The sequence below is a fragment of the Balaenoptera musculus genome, chromosome 4 (genome assembly GCF_009873245.2).
Source record: "Balaenoptera musculus isolate JJ_BM4_2016_0621 chromosome 4, mBalMus1.pri.v3, whole genome shotgun sequence".
NCBI classification, from domain to species: domain Eukaryota; kingdom Metazoa; phylum Chordata; class Mammalia; order Artiodactyla; family Balaenopteridae; genus Balaenoptera; species Balaenoptera musculus.
In genome coordinates this window covers 27,179,120-27,198,236 of record NC_045788.1, presented here as the reverse complement: position 1 = coordinate 27,198,236, position 19,117 = coordinate 27,179,120, and positions in this window count along the sequence as shown.

Below are 19,117 nucleotides of genomic sequence, written 5' to 3'. Positions count from 1 at the left end.
CCCCAACATTTTTTTTTTTTTTTTTTGTCTTCTGACACTAGTTAGTTGTAACATGTAATTTCTTTGTCAAATACATTCAATGAGGTAACACTGTAGTATTGTCAAAAGAACACTGCATGGGAAATCAAAGAACTGGGTTTACTCGGTTTTAATATCTATCAAGACATAAACCTTTGCTAAAGTAATTTAATATTTCTTTTTTTTAATTAATTAATTTATTTATTTTTGGCTGCATTGGGTCTTCGTTGCTGCACATGGGCTTTCTCTAGTTGCAGCGAGCGGGGGCTACTCTTTGTTGCAGTGCATGGGCTTCTCATTGCAGTGGCTTCTCTTGTTGCAGCGCATGGGCTCTACGCGTACAGGCTTCAGTAGTTGTGGCACGCAGGCTCAATAGTTTTGGTGCACGGGCTTAGTTGCTCCGTGGCATGTGGGATCTTCCCAGACCAGGGCTCGAACCTATGTCTCATGCATTGGCGGGCGGATTCTTAACCACTGTGCCACCAGGAAGCCCAGTAATTTAATATTTCTTACCTTCAGTTTCCTCTTATGTATGATAATTGAACTAGAGAGTATTTTATATTTAAATCTCAAAACATAATCTCAAAATCTTCTCAAGGACACAACTGGAGGAAATGGTATATTGGAGTCCTGGTTAGAATCGCCACATGGAAGATAGAAGCATGATAAGCCTACCTGGGAGGATATGGAATCATGTGAAGGTATAACTCCTGCAAAGGCAAGGGGGAGACATGCTCGGGTTTCTCTCATCTTCTTGCCCTCTAATCTCTCCAGTGTCACCCCTTGGCTGAACGCAACCAGGAAGTAATTTATAGGGAGCCTAGGAACCACACCGCACAACCCTAAGACAGAGCAAGGCCAGGGAAGGTTGAAGGGTACACCTGGACACACAGGACCACACACAAATGAATATCAGAAATAAATTAAACATCAGGGGATTTAAAAGAGGGATGGACTCAGGAAGCACTTATGGATGACATTTGTGAAAGAATCAAAAGAGTGAAACAGAACTTGTGAAATAGGAAAAAAAAATCACAAAAATGTAGACAAAAATAGGCAAAATTATAAAGACAAAGGTGTTTACCTTCCCTTCTTAAAATCCCTTTTTATCCCTTCCAGGACCTTTCTCCACTTTCTTTCATTAATTGATTTATTCATTGATGGATTCATTCAACAAATATTTTTGAGCACCTACAATTTTCCAGGGACAAGGCACACGACCATATGCACTCTGATTACTCTATTCATTTATACACCATGCTTCTTTTTCCTGGACTGCTTTTTTCCTAAACACTCCTCTAGTAAATTCTTATCCTTCAAGGCCCAGTCAACTGGCCCTGACCTAAGGATTCTAAAACCCCTCTAAACCCAGTTAAGAACGTCCTTCCTAACTACTTCAGATGCTAATTTTGTACATATTTTAGCACTGGTCACAGCACGTTGCAATTATTGGTCTTATCTTTATTCTCCAACAGAGCTATAAATATTCTGAGAGGAAAGACTATGAAGACCACTTCTTGACCTTTGTCAGAGTTTATTTTACAAAAGCTTATTAAATATTTGTATATAAGTTTTAGTAAATTTACACTGATTTTTAGAAAATAAAATGTGCTAAATGATTGTCTCCTGCCAATTCCCTCGGAACTGCTTGACTATAAACACTGTCAACGCTTTTGAATCAATTATACAAAGTTGCAGAAAACATCTCAAAGTGAAAATTTTCGATTTTGTAATACTGCGATACATTGGACTTAATTTTTCCTTCAAGTTTGTCGGTAGTGCCAATGGGGCTTGGGAGTAACTACTTATCAATGGTGACAACATGTGGTTTCTTATATCTAATCGCCCACTTTTGAATCTTTATTCCATTTACTTAAACCGTGAGAATTGACAGGTAACTTAGCTGAAAACTAACTACATGGGTGTTTTTGTTTTTGTTTTTAATTTACAAAGACTAATGGAGAGAGATATTAAGAATCAAAAGGACATTTATTTTTATACATAAAACTTTTACCTTCGTACAATGGCAACATATTGAGAGATTATGATATGAAACATTATGAGGAACATTATTTATTCCTTAATATATCCCATATATTATTTAGCCACTCTATATCCCTAGCACCATGTTACCCACAGTACAGCTTTATGAGCTAAGTAAATTATTTTCCCAGTTACAGATAAAGAAACTAAAGGTTACCTAAGAAGTCACAGTTAATATGAAGATTCAAACAAGCCAATAAAAAACATAAGATGCACAGCTCAGACTGAGAACTCATTCTTCACTCATAAGCACTGAAACTTTTTGTTTGTTTTAAATAAAAGAGGTACTGGGGTAGCTAAAAATTGTAATGTTATAGACCATTTAAATTGTCTGCCAAGAAGCACAAATGTGTACTTGAGCACACGGCTGGAATGCCATATTGCCGGTATAATTTAGATTACCTTGCTTTGAAACATTTATGCTGGAGCTTTAACATTACAGCTGAGGCATCCTACATGACACGAATAATTTTATATAACACCCTGAAATACATATCTCAGTGATCAATTCAGTACTTGCAATTTCCCAAACTTTATTTTAATCGGGAGTTAATGATGTATGGCACTTCTAGTAAGTAAATGAATGTTTGAATTGCTCTGTTATTTTAATAATTGCTCAGCTAACCATTTAAATTATCAAAGATCTTTACTTGTGCAATGTCATATAAATGCTGGAAATTAAAAATTAATCAACTCGATTTACGTAACTAAAAGCTGCCAGCTAATGGGATATTTTTCAATAAGATGACAGTAGTAATTATGCTGAAAAATATTCATTCCTGTAGTTTGAAAGATTATAGCAATTTCCACCAGGGGATTTCGCAGTCAGATTCTAGTTCTGGGCAACAGTGATTAATATAATGGTTATTAATGAGAAGTCATTTTGATACTTCTAGCGGTGTTTAGGTGTCAATGCCTTGAATGCAGTGTGTTTAGCGTATTAATAATAAAGATTGCATTGGACTAAGTAATTTTATTGATTTTTTTTCCTTATCTTCTATAATGTGGAAAGTCAATTAGATGTATAGAAACAATGGAACTTTTCACAGCAGGACCTATCACTTCTCTGTGCTGACATCTTTTAACTATGTACAAAGTTCATTAAATGTGCAAAGGTAGTACAGTTACAGGAAGAAAGTGGCAGGGTCAGAGGTCACAATCCACAGCAAGGTGACAATCTTTTGCGGATGGCGCCTTGGGAGCTGAGTTAGAGTGAGAATTGCCTTTCAGGTTGCCAACAGGGAATGGAGAGAATAAAGCCCCCAGCAGTTATTATTATTGAATTAATTAAAATGAATACTGACAGAGATTTTGTTGGCTTTATATCAAATTGAGTACAGATAAGGTAGTCCCTCATCAAATTCCAAATTTTGCATAAATGCAAAATTGTGGATTAATAAAATGATTATACAATACACATGTTTTAGGTAAAACCATATAAATATATACATTTACAAACTTACAGTCTGCAAAAATATGTATATATTTAAATGCATCCAAATCCATTGACCCAGAGTCAGAAAAGAAAGAAATTATTCTTCTACTTTATGGTTCCCTTTCCTAGAATTTTGTCAAACATGTTAGTTCCCCATCTATTGGAACTCTACTCTTTGGAGGCACATAATATATGAATACAGTAAAACTACATCATAGAGTTTGTGGCAGGGAAAAGGATAAAATTGTGTTATAGAAGTTCAATATTATGAAGAGAGAGTTAAACTAGGTATTACTATGGATAAAAGAAGAATGATTTCACCTAAAGCACAAATTAGTCCATGAAATATATTTCTAATATTTTATTAAAAATACATAATCTGGGCTTCCCTGATGGCGCAGTGGTTGAGAATCTGCCTGCCAATGCAGGGGACACAGGTTCGAGCCCTGGTCTCGGAAGATCCCACATGCCGCGGAGCAGCTGGGCCCGTGAGCCTGCACGTCTGGAGCCTGTGCTCCGCAACAAGAGAGGCCGCGATAGTGAGAGGCCCACGCACTGCGATGAAGAGTGGTCCCCACTTGCCACAACTAGAGAAAGCCCTCGCACAGAAACGAAGACCCAACACAGCCATAAATTAAAAAAAAAAAAAAAAATACATAATCTAAAGAGATTTCAAGTAGAATAACACTATTGGCAAAATCAATGTAATCTGTTACTCATTCCAAATGTAAGTAACATATTAAAAATTACTGTATAATAGGGTTACAAGAAGAATTCTTTTTGGGGTCATAAAATTAATAATCTCAGTGGTATTATTTCTTGAGACTAAGAAATTCCTGTTTTCATTTTACGGTACTTTTTTTTTTTTTTTTTTTGGTTCTTTGGGTGTTATTACTGACTGAAAAAAAATTTATTTATATATATTAAACTTCAATTTTGTTTATCTTTCTTAGTGACTTAAAATCACCAATAATGTTAATTATACTGGGAGTTTTTATTTGCTTGAAGCGGTTAACTTTCTTTTTCTTGAAGTCTCATATTGCAGTAGAGATCTGACATGGAGCTGAGTGTGATCACTCTGATTTCACGAGTGTTGAGCTCTTCACAGTGTTAGGGAACAGACTTTCAAACTTACTATCTTCTCCCTGGTCTCCACCTCTCTTTGTATTTGTATATCGATTTCTACAGTAACACATGCATCATCGTCTGACATAAGGTGGGTGTAAAATGCAAGCACGAATATGACTCTATTTTCTGACTCTTTCAGAACAGACAAAATAAAACTGAAAGATAATTGTGCTATGAACATAAGTCAGTGATTTCATAGAGGAGCTTTGGAGCATGAAAATAACTAAACAGGTAGGTACGTACATAGATAGATAGATAGATATAGATAAATATCTCATCCCAAACATGAAGGATTAAAACAAATTTAACATAAAATACATTTTAAGAATTTATGATTATTTCTGGTAAGAGGAAGTGGCACCGAAAATTCTATTTCATTATTTTATCATATGGAAATATCACTGTATCTTCAGGCTTTATGATTAAAGTTAACACTAACTTAAGCAATAGTTGTACAGCCATTTCAGATGAATCTGCAGCATTGTAGAATCTCTAAGAAAATTTCTGGGATTGACATAATTTAGGCTTTTGAATATTTAAATCACTTTAATAAAATTATTATGACTGTAGTCTTATAATGTAATTGTCCCCTTTTTAGTGTTTTTTTCTTTTTAAAATGTAAATGTCCCTCAAAAAACATGTATAAATAATAATGACTAAAACCAGTGCAAAATAAAAATTGTGCTGTACAGATATTTTCAAGGTTTCTATTATGAGAATTCCACATTAACCACATGTCAAGGACCTGCCAGAGATAACTGTAAGAGTAATGACTAACATTTGTGCAGCACTTGACAGTATACACAGAAATATCAAATATTTGACCTTCAAAAGGATTTTAAATTCCCGTTTCATAAATGGGAGAAATAAGAGTCAGTAATACAGAGCAGAGCTGTTACATCTTATGATCATGTCAGCCAATGAAGCAGGGCATTTGTTCTCTTTTGGAAGAGGGAAAAAGGAAAAACCCAGTAAAATCGTGAATCCCTTTTTTTTTTTTTTCCAGTTTCAATAGTTTATTCATGTTAAATTTATGAAAATTGTTGCTGTTGCCTTTGGTTATATGTTTCCTGTATTGGCTCATGACGGCAGTTATCACACTTTACTGCTATTTCTTATTATCTCTCTGCTTGCTGGAACTGTGTTCAGTAAGGATGGGCCTTGCACTCTGCTTTTCTGAGTATCTCACAGAGTGCAAGACCCATCTTGGCATTGAGGCTATCTGATGAATATTTGTAATGTTTGCATGTAAGTATACACTATAAGTTATTGGAAAATAATTTTATCTAGTACTTGGGTTTGGGGAGCTCTTTCTCTTATTTGTATTTTTTAAAGTATACTTTAAGAATATGTTTATCCTCAGGTTAAAAAGAGAACCACTAAGGTATTCTTCAAAGTTATCTGATACCATTTTAGTTGTGATTGCTTCTTTTTGACATGTTAGTTGCATTTTCCCTAATATTTCATTTCTTCTTTTTAAGTGATATCTATTCTAATTTAGGCAATAAGATATTTTAATTTTAGAAACATTGAGTAATGTAGTCTCACTGGTAATAATCTCATAATGAATTATTTGTAATTTTGGTGATACCCCTAAAATAGCTTTAATAACTACATATTTGGATATAAATATACATTTTACTTTTCTCTGTTTATCTTTTTAAAATTTTTCTTTTTTCCCTCTTTCCTTCCTCCCCCACCCCTTCTTCCTTCCTTCTTTCTTTTTTAAAGTAAACAGTTACTGAGCCTCTACAATATACTCATTCTTCCAGGAATCTCAGACAGAGACAAGAACAGGCGCTACCCACCTGGAACTTACATTCTAGTATTAATATCAAGTATGAACCCATTTTTAGAAAAGTGTTGCAAATACACAAATCTAAAGACCAAGAAAGAGTCAGGAATTTCAATAGCTGTTTTGATAAGATTATAGAATTAATAGTATGTATAATTTTAACTGAAAGCATCTATGATAGAGTGTTCATGAATTAATTATAATTGAAGATCAGTTGCTTGAGCAAAATAAGTGAAAATTCCTTATTTTTTCTCAATTGACAGTATCTGCAATACACACTTGAGTATTTTTTTCAATTTAAATATACCCAACACCATAGCATTTGTAAATTTCATAAGAAAACCCTATCTGTAAAATACTGGTATCAGAATAATTTTCAACAAAATTCTGTCAATGTCAAAGTTGAGAAATGTATTCTAAGAGTAAGTAGATGATGAATCAGATTCTGATTTAGAAAATCAAAACATTCTACATAGCAACATAACAATCACATACAGATTCATTAATCAGTTTTTTTCTTTATTAAATCCATATTTCAGCTAATAGTTCCAACACCCTCAGAGAAGGGAAAGTTATGTACAAATGATCCCAGTCTGAGAAAAGCTGTGATCTGAATGATAGTGAAAAGTGCACAAGATTCCATTGAAATGAACACAGCAGTTGTTCCTCCTTTGTATGTTATTATAAAGAGAACTGGGGGTCAAATTGCATGAATGATAAATGGAAGGTGTTTGAATTGGGTTGGTTCTTTTATGAACATTATACATTGACCTTGGCAGTTTTGACAATTACATCCATCACTTCTAGGAATCCATTCCAACACCCAGCCTGCTCTCTAATGTGACCAAATAAACAGGGTTTGTGAATATAAGAATCAAAGATTGATCTTCTGTGCCATTGCACTGATTAACAGTTTGTTACTTATGTTTTCATTCCATGGGTTATGCGAGGATCATAATTCACTATGGCACACCTGTAGATAGCATGTGAGAATGCTTTAATCTTCACTTACAGGCTTCAAAAGGCTGAATATTAGACTTCTAAGTATGATAATTAAAATGAAATAAAACCATTAAGGTGCTCTTCGCATACTTTTAATGTGCATTTTATTATTTCCACGTTGCTTCAATAGAAACAGCTGGCTGAAGATGGAAGTATACCAAGCTTTCTAATTTTTACACCATTTTGACCTGTGGGTAACCTAAGTACCAATTTTCAGGTTTAAAAGCACTTTTCTGCCTCAAGTATCTTTGATATGAACAGAATTTTGTGTAGGTTGAGAATCAGGTCTTCCCCTCAACCAAAAATCTTAAATGCAACATTATTTAAAGTCATAAAATTTTTCCCAGAAAGTATATTATCAACTACATATGAGAGTATCTTAAAAGGCTGGGGTAATGTGTGTGTGTGTGTGTGTGTGTGTGTGTGTGTGTGTGTGTGTGTGTGTGAGCATTGAGGAATTCTAAATTATCTGCTGTTTTCAAATCCAAGAACTTATCAAATTGAGTTATTTAATAATGACTTAGTTTTCTTTAAAATGATATGGTGATACTTGCTCCATGTCAGAGCTAGCTGGGTTGTCTCACTGACAAAAGCTTCATATTACAATTGCCAAGTAAATTCTCAAGAGTCAGGCATGTAGCATGTATATACAAGCCCCCATTTCAGCTTGGTTTCAAACATATAATCTGGGTCATATCAGGCAGTCAGTCCAATTAAATAATTTCTGGATTCAATGTAAAGTTTGTTAATCGGTCAACCTCTTCCAAGATTCAAACTTCTTCTACTTGTAGGTGTTTCCTTTATCCCTTTCCTGGTCCAGCTTCCAATCTCTAGATGGGAACCGTCCCAAAGTCAGTTGTGTCAGGAAGCTGGTATAGGAAGTCCATATAAATGTATCCTTAGCACCCATCCCATCCATCCGTTGCAGGCCTCCTTGCCCTGCTGAGCAGATCCTAGCTCTAGCTCACCCGTCTGTCTGCCCTGGATTTGTGGGAACATTAACATCTCTTCTAAATTTACAGCCAACACACAAACATGACAGGACCACTTCTGGTGCCCGGCCTTCCTTAAGGATGCAATTCTGAGTCTGCTCCTATAGGTGGAACACAGAGCACATGACATTCACTCTTCCAAAGCTCCTATTTCTCATCCCACTTTTCCTTGCTTAGTGGGGACAACAGAGAAAGTGTCTAAACATCACATTTCCTCTAACAAGATTTTATTTCCTCCAAGTTCTACTACTTCCTAGCACTGTTTCCTATCTAATCTAAGCTAGGAGGAAATCATATTTGTGTGCAAGGTTTTATGCCAGTAGCAGTGTCCTTTTTACTTACTAATTTAATAGTTGTCTTTGCTTTCACTGGTGCATCAGTGATAGATTATTTCCACAGCAGTTAATGTACCTTCAATTAAGACAAGACAAGGGGATGGGTGACAATTAAGACTTTGTTCAATTAAGACAAAGTAGTGGGTGGTGGTAGGGGTCTGGTGGGCTTGTGGAAATCCAGTAGAGCAGTCTTGTAGTGTCTCCTGTCTCTTCATTCAATATAGATTTACTGGAGATATACTATATGTCAGGCACTGTACTATGTCAGGAGAACAGCATAATGAAATAAAGATGCACAATTCTAAAGCACTGGGAGGAGAGCCAAAAAATGTGAATGATTGCCATACAGTTCAGTACTTCCCATACGGTACAGCAAGTAACACAGATCCAGGGATTACAAAAATTGCACTCAGTCTCAGCTAGGAGGACGTGTTTTTGTAAAGATGTTAGGGATAAACAAGTTTAAGGTTGCTTTGAGAAAGTGACACTTAGGTTGAAATATGAAAAAGTAACATTGGAGTTGAAACCTGAAGGATGTATAGGGAATTACCCAGGAGATGAGGTGGAAGATGGGGTAAGGCAAGTGTTTCAGGCACAAGTAATGGCATATTCAAGTCCAGAAATGAAAGCATGACGCTCTGGTTTCACCATTTATCTTGGCATTGTTATGTATTCTCTTGCCCATTTTGGTTTCTTCTACCAATGGACCCATAAATTACGATATTTATCTTTTAAGAAAAGATTCCAAACATATTTAAATGCTTAGCAATAAAAGACTCTTTGAACACCACCCCAATATACACATTCTATTATTTTATTCCTCTATGAATTACATATTACTTTATAACTGTATTATGTATCTTACAAAAATATACAAAAAATAAAGCAATCTAAAAATGAAATAATTATTAATATATTATTAATTATTAAACTACATTACTAATTGTTATATTTAATAATATATTGATGTTATTATATATTATATTACAAAATATTAATTATTTTATTTCTATTTGCTAATTAACAACACATTTCTTTTTCTAAATGAAAATAATATTATGAGCTCTAATTATATATTTTCTTTTGAGCCTTTTAATTATATGTTTCATTTTTTCCAAAAAACTGTTTAATATTTTTGGATAAATAAATTTCAACGTCAGGTTCTAAATCTAGTTTATTTCTATATTTGGTAGTCATGATGGTAATACATGAAAATGATACATCCATCATTGTACAATATGTACGACATAAAATATACACAAGAGATGAGGCTCGGTGTTTATAATAATGGATATAAATCCATATTTCAAAGAGTCTTGATACTTTAAACTTGTTTTTGCTCACTTCTTGTCAGTCATTGTTTCAGCATGCCTTGTAGCAGAAAGACTTGTTCAGGGAGTGAAAGCATTGTTCCTCTGCCATTTTCTTGGTTGCTCATGTTTATTTTATTTGTGTCATCTTCATTATGATAGTCACTTTAAGTCATTTGTTAATTTTGTGGTGGCTAGGTTAGTTCCAATTAAATAAAATAATCAATAAATTCCCTTATTTGATTAGACACATAGGATATCACATTGAAATCCTATGAAGCCAAACAGATGCATTGTGGATCTTCCTCTCTACCCCTTCCCTCTCATCTTTCCCCACCCATCCCCTTGCTCTCTTCTTGACCTCATGCAGATATTATTGGCATAGGTAATGAGGACAAAAAGAAGAATCCAGAGCAAAATCTCCAAAATCTACTTAGGATTTATGACTTAAAGCAGCAAATATATGTAATTACACATTCATATGACTACTACACATCACTGTATCACATCTACATTAGATAACACATCGAAAACAAGCTCCAGTTCCTACCCTAAATCTTTTTAAAATGCTTTTGATTTTACAGAGCCCCTAACATTATCATTTTCTCAAAATTTTCTGAAATATATTGTTGCTTCAGAAAGATCCCTGTCAACAGCTGTCCAGGCTAAATCATGGTCATTTCCTTCTGTCTCATTGTGACTTATATGACCTCACAACCTTAGATTTTAGCTCTTTCAAATAACCATTAGGATTGAACTAGAACTGATAATCACCTCTTTTTGATGATTTCACGTGTCATCAATTCTCAAGGATTATTTGATTTGTTTATATGAAATTCTTTTTAAAGGCATCAGTCATATTATCAGCATATTGTCAACAAAGAACACACTGAATTCAAATAATTAATATTTTTAATAAAAGTTTGAGTGATAATAATCATATTATATATATATTTATGCATAACCTAGCTTTCTACATATGGCTCCTGCTTTAATTCCATAAATTAGGAATATATTCATGCTTTAAAATTATAAAGTATTAAAAGAATAATGATTCTCCATTTTTCTTTCATCTGCTTCTCTTCTAGTGAGTGTATTATTAAAAGAACAAAAATAATTGCCTAGTGGAAATAAGAAGAATTAAATAATTACTGAAAGTGGTACTAGGTAAAAATCCTCTGAATGTGAATTAAAATTAAATTGGAGAAAACACAGCAATAAATTGGCCTCAAGCATGGATCATATTACACACAAGATTATTATTAAATGCCAGCTGTGATTTTCTTTGAAGTAGTAGGTTTATCTCTTTTTAAAAATTGAATGCCATTGGTTAATTTGATACAAAAAAATTTGTGATTTCCAGATAGCAAAAAAATACTCATTAAAAATATTAAAATAATTAGAGTGTCCTTTTTCTATTCCAAGATGATGTTATTGAACTAGTGTTTTCATATTGGCTCTTGGCTTGAATTAGAGGACATATCCCCTGCCCTGCTCCCTCACGGTCAAGAGTTTTTGAAACAGCAAGCTCTCGTTAAGGGGCAGAATGCATTTTACAAAGGTTTGACATCATGGCCTTTGCTATATCAGCAAAGAGATTATAGTATGGACTTGAATAATAAAGTCATCACATTGTATATATAATGGATGTCATAAAATGCATATTTTACTTAAAGATGGAAAGGAAAACAATATAAGTGGTAAAGGAAATTCAGCCCACCATTCTATTCAATGAGTATTTGTGCCATTATGAGTGTAAAATTGGAGGCACAACTCAGCTCTTCTCTTGATCTATATCAAATTAACATGTTTTTCTCATTCTGTTAGTATACATTTTTTTTCATGCAAAATGATCCCTAATTAAGATCAAATTCTTTAACCAGCATTCAAGTGAAGAAACAGCAATGTAGCCTGATGTGAGAATATTAGCTTGGCTGAAAATACTGAGAGATCGCATGTTGAGCTCCAAGGTAGCATCTTTATAAGGGATTTTCAAGGTTAATTTTGATCATAGTAATCCTCAATTAGCCTGAAGACCTCATACCAAAATCCTCCAGAGATGCACTACCACTGCAGTTGACACAATTTAAATATGAATTTCATTGTCCCTCCAAGTCTATCCTATTACAATGAACTTTTGTGCTGTCATGTATTCATGGAGCTTTCATTATTTTATCCTCCGTTTTAGATTAGTTCACATGGGAAATCATGGCTGTCTGGTGCTTCTAGTATTCGCTTAGCCAGAATCTCCCATTCCATCTGTACCCTTCAGATTGTTGTCAAAAATTTTATGGCTTCAAGATCTCCTGTACCTGCCCAAGAAGCTAATATTGAAACTCATTTTTGCAATACATAATATATTCTTAAATAAACATATGAGCTGAGGCCCGAATTCCATATGGCTTCTGTATCATGGAAAATTATCTGAACTATATCCAACCATAAGCATTCATCCTTAAATTCCAGCAGACTTTTCAGAATTCTTTTTACAACAACTTCCAGTCAAAATACACGAAAGTACTTATCTCCCAAAGGAAATCTCTTCTCTCTCAACTAAGATTTCCAGTTGTCAGTCTCTTATTACAGCAGCCAGCAAAAACTACTTATGAAAAACATGTGTAAGAGAATACAATATTTTATTTCTTTTTTGAAGGCTTCTTATTGATTAGTCCTGAGGGTACAAGGATGAATGATATTTATACCCTGCTCTCCAGAAGTCATAATAGGAAAGAGTAAAGTAGATTGTAAGAGTTAATTTTAATCCTTTAAGTGATGTAATGGAGGTATGGGAAAGGTACCCAGGGAGTCTCGACAAGAAAGGAACCTATAGTGTCTAAAGGTATTTTGTGGTAACATAGCAGAGATACAGCAAGCAGGATCTTGAAGGAGGAGGATGACTTTTGCCAAACAAGGAGTGAAGAGCATCTGTGCAGAGGGAAGAGACAAAAGTGTGGAGATGTGAACAAGCATGTACATTGGAAGATTAGCACAAAGCAGGGTGAGACTGAAACCTGAGTGTGAGAGACAGAAGAGTGGCAGGAATTAATCCTGACCACATAGATTATAAGATACAGATCACCTAAGACTGTAGAGTCTTTATCCAAAAGGCAATGATATCTGAGGGGTTTTTAAACAGAAAAAAAGACGTAATGATGTGAGTATTGTGGCAGAAATGTGCAGGATGAATCCAGTAGGAGAATCAAGATGATCTGTTTCTACAATCCAAATAAGAGATATTAACAGCTTTTACTAAAGTAATTAGTAGACAAAACAGAAAAAGAGTCACAGATGTAGAAAACAAACTTATGGTTCCCAAGGGGGAAGGTGGGGGAGGGATAAATTGGGAGATTGGGATTGATATATACACACTACTATATATAAAATAGATAACTAATAAGGACCTACTGTATAGCACAGGGAACTCTACACAGTACTCTGTAATGACCTATATGGGAATAGAACCTAAAAAAGAGTAGATATATGTATACATATAACTGATTCACTTTGCTGTACAGCAGAAACTATGCAACATTGTAAATCAACTATATGCCAATAAAACTTAATTTAAAAAAAAGTAATTACTAGAGAGATTATGGAGCAGGATCAACAGAACTTTAGAACCAATTTTATTTAGGGAGTGAAAGGAATAAGTGAATTTATGATTAATTAAATGTGTCTAGGAAGGTAGACACTGTAAACAATACTTCGCTTCCTAATAATGGAGAAGAACACGGCTGGGAGGGAACGAAATGAAAGCGGTAAGATGAAGAGATGGATTCTCACTTTTAGGTCATCCAGGTAAAGATATATATCCAGTAGATAGCTGGAATAATCTCATAATGCTATTTTCAGTATCGTACAATACAGATATTAGAAAAATATTGTGTTGGAATTTAAATGCTCACTTATGTTTTCCACATAAAATACTCTCCATGAATCAGCCTGTGTAAATTATGCATGACAAACTGTTGCTATACCATTTCAAGCAGAAAAACATCTGAAAAGTTTATATATAACTAGAGTTGCTCTTTCCTTAAAAGGGCATTATATTTTTTGAAGTCTTATTCCATAAATCAGTGGTAACTTTATAAGTGTCCAGGGCAATCAGTAAGCAGTTAGGAGACTAATTGTCTTGAATCAAGTAAAAGCCCCAGAAATTTTGATCAGTTTACCCTAAATGTAAGATGAATAGGATAACCCTAAGCAACTATACAAAATCATTAACATTTTCAATACTGGTAGGGCTCTCTACATTTTATGTCTTTGCTAAATTTATGTCAATTTTCTAAAGGGTAATATGACAGGAAAGCCATAATACAGAGGTTTTATGAGTCAAGATGAGCTAAGTTACGCTGTGGTAGAAATAGATTATTCTTAAATCTTATTGCTTATAGCACAGCTAAAGTTGTTTTCTCACTCATACAAAGTCCATTTTGGGTAGATAGGGATTGTCCTCCCTTTGAGGACACAAAAACCCATGCCAATTAAATCACTGTGAAATATCACATGAGGTAGAAAAGTTTACTTCCAGAATTTACCCTTAGGATATAACATGGGGCAAGCTCAGTAACCTAGATACAATGATGTACTTCTTAACTTCATTTATAACATGAAAAAAATGTGGTATATTTACGTGATGGAATTCTATACAGCCACCTAAAATAATTTCATTAAAACTATTTTATGGCTTGGAAAAATATTCTTGATTTGTTTTGTAGTTAACAAAAACATATTACTATTATAAGGAATATATGCAATTTGATAACAGTTTTAAAATATATAGACAGAAACATACATGCCTGAAAAGAGAAGCATCAAAACTTTAATAGTGTGAATTTCTGGATGAAAGATTACATTTATTCTTAATTTTGTTTTTTTTACATTTATATTAGAAATATGCAGTATATCTGCATTGAAAAAAACTAACTCATAAAAATGGAGCTTTACAAAACATATACTGTAGATTTAATGTTGGGGTAATATTTATAGAACTATGACATAAAATATATGTCATAAAGTAAAAAACATAGCAACTAAAATAAAAATTATTGAACAATGTTAGAAAAGTGAAAAAAAACTCTGAAAAAGATTTTTCAAAATGAATACTCTTGGCACGTTGGATGGTATGCTTCTTCCAGGGGCTGAAGTATCCCAGGGATTGTAGGACATGTAGCATTCCTGGCTCCCATTCACCAAATGCCAGTAGCAGACTCCAATCGCTGAGATTAAATAAAATGCCTTCACTATTTCTAAATGCTCAAGTGTTAAGAACCATGGCTAGAAGATGACTGTGTCAATGAAAGACAGCCAACTGGCCATATTTATGAAAGGGTTTGCCAGTAAGCTGCCTGCATAATATGGTAGTAGGTACTAAAGATAAAAAATAACTCCCAACTGATCTTTCTTATGTCTAGTGTCCTTGGGTTAAAGCATCATTCCAAGAAAACTTGTACACGCCTACTACCCTAACTCTCAGTTAGTTCTGAGCCTTAGATTTTAATTAAATCACTTCCTCCAACTCCCTCTGTGACCTTGAGTGTCACTTTGCTTCACTCTCCTGGCATCACTTTACTTTGCTGAATCTTTTCAAAATTAAGCTAATGAAAATTCTAGCTCTAAAATTCCAATGTTAATTGATTTATAGACTCATTCATGAATATATTCATAATTTTTACTAGGAGCTACACATACAGTGGCAAAAGAAGCAACAACCTGTATCATCAAGGTCACATAAGAGGTTATGAATTTAGCTTATCTAAGAGGGTTCATAAAGTAAGTTCTTAACTGCCTTTCTGCCGTTAATATCAGAATGATTACATAAAGCATGGTTGATGAGCAGAGATCATAATTTTAAGAAAATTGGACTCAGAGATGTGGGAGAAAAAAAAAGATCCAGGAGATAGAAAAATCATGATAGGGCTTCCCTGGTGGCGCAGTGGTTGAGAGTCTGCCTGTCAATGCAGGGGACACGGGTTCGAGCCCTGGTCTGGGAAGATCCCACATGCCACGGAGCAACTGGGCCCGTGAGCCACAACTACTGAGCCTGCGCTCCACAACAAGAGAGGCCACAATAGTGAGAGGCCCACGCACCGTGATGAAGAGTGGCCCCCACTTGCCGCAACTAGAGAAAGCCCTAGCACAGAAACGAAGACCCAACATAGCAATCAATCAATCAATCAATAAATAAAAAGAAAAATCATGATACATTCAAATCAATTGGTTTAGCACAAATTGAACTTCTAAAAACTGAAGTCTCCAATGACAATCCATTTTCTAAACTACATTGCCCCAGATGTCTTCAGATTCGTGTCCTTGCCATATGTGCCCTTAGTATTTCTATTACTATACTCAACACTATTATTTTTTTAATGGTTTCCTTCCTCACTAAATTGTAAGTGTTGATAGGGAAGCTTGGATCTGTATGGAAGATGGTTATATACTCCATATCTCAACAGCTCTTAGGTACTTTTTCTTGCCAACAATCTTGATCGTTTCATTGCAGCCCACTTTTTACGTATGATCTGTTTACGACCTCCTCCTACACCCTTGCTTTCCACTTTACCTTAGGATTCTTTGTACAGGCATTGATAGTGAAGAATTGCTAAGACAGGGAAGCAAGTCTCATATGTAAAAACAGTAGCAATGTGTTGGCCATGATTTCCTCGTTCACATTGGTTCTCTATGTAGGGCAGTCCTATTCTGTGCCATTCCACATGTGGGACTATTGCTGCTTCTACCCTGCCTTCAGGCTGAGTGGGATGTGACTGGAAACTTGAAAGCAGTACAGTCTTGTTGAATCCTTCTCTACCCCACCCTCTCCAAAAAAGAAGTTCACAGCATGATGCTAATACCTTTGTTTTTATCTATCTTAATTATACTTAAAATGTTACCATGATCCCTTTTTAAACAAAATACTTTGTCATACCAGAATAATTTTTTTAATCTTGAGGTCATTTTTTTTTGAAGCACATTTTTTTTTTTTTTTACTTACTAAGGATTTTTGTTATTTATTTTACTTTCCTAAGTAGAATAAATTTTAATTATTAAATAAGTAAAGTTTTATTTACTAAAGGTTTCTAATGTATGAGGGATTTTTAAAAATTAGAAAATCTTGATATAATAAGGACATATTTTTTACATATCAGTTCTCTATCACAAAATTTCACTTTTCTCACATTAAAGTGTGTTTTTTTTTAATCAACCCTTTAAAATAAAAATTTTGGTTCCTATAAAGATGTTTTACAACGTATTGATCAGTGATTTTTATTATAAAAGATATATACTTTTCAGGTAGCTTATTCTCAAATAAAACTACCCATAGAGTTATTGGAATTTGGAGTAAATGGAAGAATAATTTGATGTTGCTTTGAATTATCTAAGAGGAAATTAGAATATAGTTCTGGATACGTTTTGAGACATCAGAATAACTCAGAAAATCAAAAATAAAATAAAGAACCTATCTGAGAGAACTGCTCACATTAGTCTTGACTTTTCTGTTAGTTAGAATGATAGAAATGTATCACAAAGAGACAGCAAATAGCAAATATCTATATTTCCATCAGTATCCCACTCATTGTGCATTTATGTAATTTATGTTAGGCAGCCTTTATAAAGATACCATATCAAAAATTGTGCCAAAATTAATACAGGAGATATTAAACAAAATGAGCAGGAAAAATATGTATTCCATTGAAAGCTGACACTCATTTGTAGCAACCAAGGATGAGGACATTGAACCATCTCTTTGCTAACAATTTGCTGCCTTAGTTTTAGAAATGCAGCTGAGGGAAATGGAGTTTGATGTTCAGGCTGCATTCCTCAGTGTAACGTGGGTAGAGAGCACCCTCTACTTCCTCCTGATTAAATAGCACCCCTAGCCAGGAAGAAAGGAGATGCTGGTTCTTTGCGGATATTTTGCTCAGAAAATCAGAAGGGATTTGTCTATAAGGTTCATTACCTCTTGGCCTCTATTGCCAATAACCCATATTCAGGAGGCCACCATTGTGACACCCTCAAAGGAACTCCCTGAAGGAGGCAAAGTCTAGAAGGAGAATACCTGCTCTGAAGTTTCCCACCTTCCCCGAACTGAATCCGCACAGCCCCGCCAGGAGGGGAGAATGCAGCTTTGAAAAATAACACCTTTGTTATTCCAAGTGTTAGAGATGAAGCTGAGTTTTCAGATGGCCTCAAGGTTTGTGCACCCTTCACCAAACACAGATGGAAACTGGACTCTTTGAACTGCTTTGAAAATCTGTTACTAAGTATTGCTGTGGGTCTGGGAAGCAGCCATTGCTAACTTCTGACTGCCTGCAATTTTTATGGCTGTGTGATGACAAGGGATAAAATAGCTTCATTTTACAAATAAATCGCTTATATGCCAGGGAGGGAAAACTCACTGTCTAATCAAGATTTAATCTTAACTATGGTAATTCAAAATGGTGGTCTTTTTTATTTTAAAGACGGGCTTGAATATTGGCGTTATAATCAAGTCATAGAATATGCAGATAACATTAACTCATTCATACTGTTCTACTGATGATTTTGACTTTTTGTGGTTTCAGTACTTTTCTCTGAAGGCATTAAAATATATAAAGATGGATATCACCTATTTACACAGCAGTGATTGGCATTACAGTTCTTTAGCGCTTTGTAAGTTACATTAGAATATACTGACTCTTTGAATCTAAAATCAGAAATATTTGCTGTAGTAAGTCAATGCCATGCTCTGGGTTACACAATGGTTTCATTAAAAATATTTTAGATGCTTAACGCCACAGTTTTCATTTGCCTATATTAGGAACAACCATTCAATATAAACCACTGCAAATTGACAATCTTACTAAAGTCAGATTTAAGCCAGCAGAATTTACAATGAACCATCCATCAGAGCCTCTTACACATGCAGCACATAACCAGTTAGATTGTTCTTGTTGTTTTCCCTTCAAAGAAAATTGAGCCACTGGGTAAGAATCAAGACATTCCTACAAAGTGGCAGAAGGCTGTGAGAACTTCAGTTGTACTGTTCTTAATGGTAAACCAAGGTTTGGCCCACGCAATTG